This window comes from Gavialis gangeticus, unplaced genomic scaffold, assembly GCF_001723915.1.
Source record: "Gavialis gangeticus isolate Ggan-Ray unplaced genomic scaffold, GavGan_comp1, whole genome shotgun sequence".
Taxonomy (NCBI): domain Eukaryota; kingdom Metazoa; phylum Chordata; order Crocodylia; family Gavialidae; genus Gavialis; species Gavialis gangeticus.
Window position 1 is genome coordinate 15932475 of NW_017729001.1, and position 2285 is coordinate 15934759.

Sequence of the window (2285 nt, forward strand, 5' to 3'; positions counted from 1 at the left end):
CACCTAGAGGGCAGCTCCCACTGCAGTGTGCACCCCCAGGGGAGGTATGAGGGGCATGTGCCCCTGGATCTGTGTGCAGGGTGAGGATGGGCTGCTCACTGTGGGCTGGGGCTGGAGGCTGTGCTGGGCTCTTCCCAGCAGGGGGGCTAGACTGAGGCTGCGCTTGGGCTAGGCAGGGGTGGGCAGACGGTGGCACTGGGAAGTGGGGCTACAGCCACCCCAAAATTTGCTGTAGCCACCTTTCCCAGTGCCGCCACCACCACCCACACCACTCCACCTGGCCCAAGCACAGCCCTGGTCCAGCCCCCGCCTCCCCCCACCCCCCCGGGAAGAGCCCTGTGCAGCCTCAGCCCACAGTGGGCAGCCCACCCTCACCCTGCACACAGATCTGGGAGGCACACACAGTCCGTGCGTCTTCCAGGGGTGTGCACAGCAGTGGAAGCCACTCCCTCTCCCCACCCCCTGCACCCTCCAAATGAGCCATAGCTCCACCCCACATCCTGCTTTGCCTGGGCAGCACCTGCCCCAGCTCCATTTCCTCCCTCACTGTGGAGGCCTTGATCTGCACCTCTTTGCCCCCCCCCCCGACTTAGTGGCTGGATGCCACTCTCCACACCGCCAGGCTGCGTTCTTGGTCTTGTGCATGCTGTAGCTGATAAATGCATTCCCATGGCATTTATCAGCAGCATTATTGGTCACTTCAGCCAAAAAATGCTGATTGCCCATAACGTCAATTTTCCTTTTATCAGTGCCAATACAATATGGACTGATAGCGCACCTCCAAAACCAACCTTATCTCCAGGCTCATTGCACAGCCTCTTCTCAAATGTTGTTCCTGTAGCCTTTCCCACACATCCCACAAGGATGGTGCTCTTAGCAGTGACCCTTCCCTCTCTCCACGCACAGAATGACCAAGGCACAACAATGACTTAATTCAGTCCTGGGCCTCTCACTGAGCGTAGTTGGGTACATCTTCTGTGTAGCGATTCTGTGATCCAAAATGATCACTGAGGGCTGGATTAGAGATAACAGGTTCTTTCACTTGTCACCAAAATCCTGCCTGGATTGGATGATAAGCTTGGGCACTCAGCCACCAACCCCCAGTGTTTAAAATACTTTGAAGGTTCAAACTGACATCTATCAGATGCAGAGTTTCTCATCAAGCAAATGAAAGCAAAGCCTAACGAATCCCAATATGGACCTCTACAGCATTTGCCTAGAATGATCTCCAGATACCTGCAGAAGTTAATTCTTACAAATCCTCCCCATCCCAAGGGAACTGATTATAACTTACCAACATATGGGGAAACTGAGACAAGGAGAGGGGAAATGATTTGCCCAAGGTCATGCAGGACGTCAGTGGCAGAACTAGGGATACAGCTCAGAATGCCTGCCACTGGCAATGCACTGATACATCGGTCCATATCGTATCAGCACCAATAAAAGGAAAACTGACATTATCAGTAATAGGCTTTTTGTGGCCGATAATGTTGCCGATAAATGCCATGTGCCTGCACACAGCCACAGCATGGGCAGGGCCAGGAATGCAGCCGAGCAGTGGGAGACCAGCATCCAGCTGGAAAGTCTGTTGGGGAGAAGGGGCAGGGGGAGGGAACGGGCATGGGAGGGGGCAGATCGAGGCCTCTGCACTGGGGCTGCACTGAGCTCTTCCTGGTGGGGGGCTGGGCCAGGGCTGCACTCAGAGAGGGTGATAGCAGCACTGGGGGTGGAAACAACAGTCACCCCAAAAATTTGCCATGGCCTCCCCTGACCCTGCCAGTACTGCTGCTGTCCACCCCGAGCACAGCCACAGCCCAACTCCCCAACCTGGAAAAGCCCTGCATCACCTGACCCCAGACCACAGCAGCACCCCACCCACACACAGATCTGGGGAGCACACAGCCCCCGTGCCTCCCCCAGGGGTGCGTGCAACAGTGGGACTTGCCCCCCATGCCCCTGGCCCCCCAAGCGAACCGCTTACAGCCCTGTCCCATGCCCTGCCCCACCCTGGGTGTGCAGGGCCTGCCCCTACCCCAGCCCCACTCCCTCCCTCACCACAGGGGCATCAATCTGCCCCCCAGTGCCACTTTCCTCCCCTCTGCCCTGCACACAGATCCAGGGGGCACACACGCCTATGCTTTCCCCAGGGCTGTGAGCAGCAGTGGGATCTGACTCCCTTCTCCCTGCGCCCCCTGGATGAGCCACCTGTGGCTCTGTCCCACACCCCACCCCACCCTGGCTGGGCAGTGCCTGCCCCTACCCCAGCCCCAATCCCTCCCTCACCA

General features: G+C 57.8%; 1 protein-coding gene across 2 annotated transcripts in view; it reads right to left on the reverse strand.

Annotated features, from left to right (window-relative positions):
• YDJC (YdjC homolog (bacterial)) overlaps positions 1 to 2285 on the reverse strand; it is a 44404-nt gene that overhangs the window by 27627 nt on the left and 14492 nt on the right. The gene's annotated exons all lie outside the window — the stretch shown is intronic.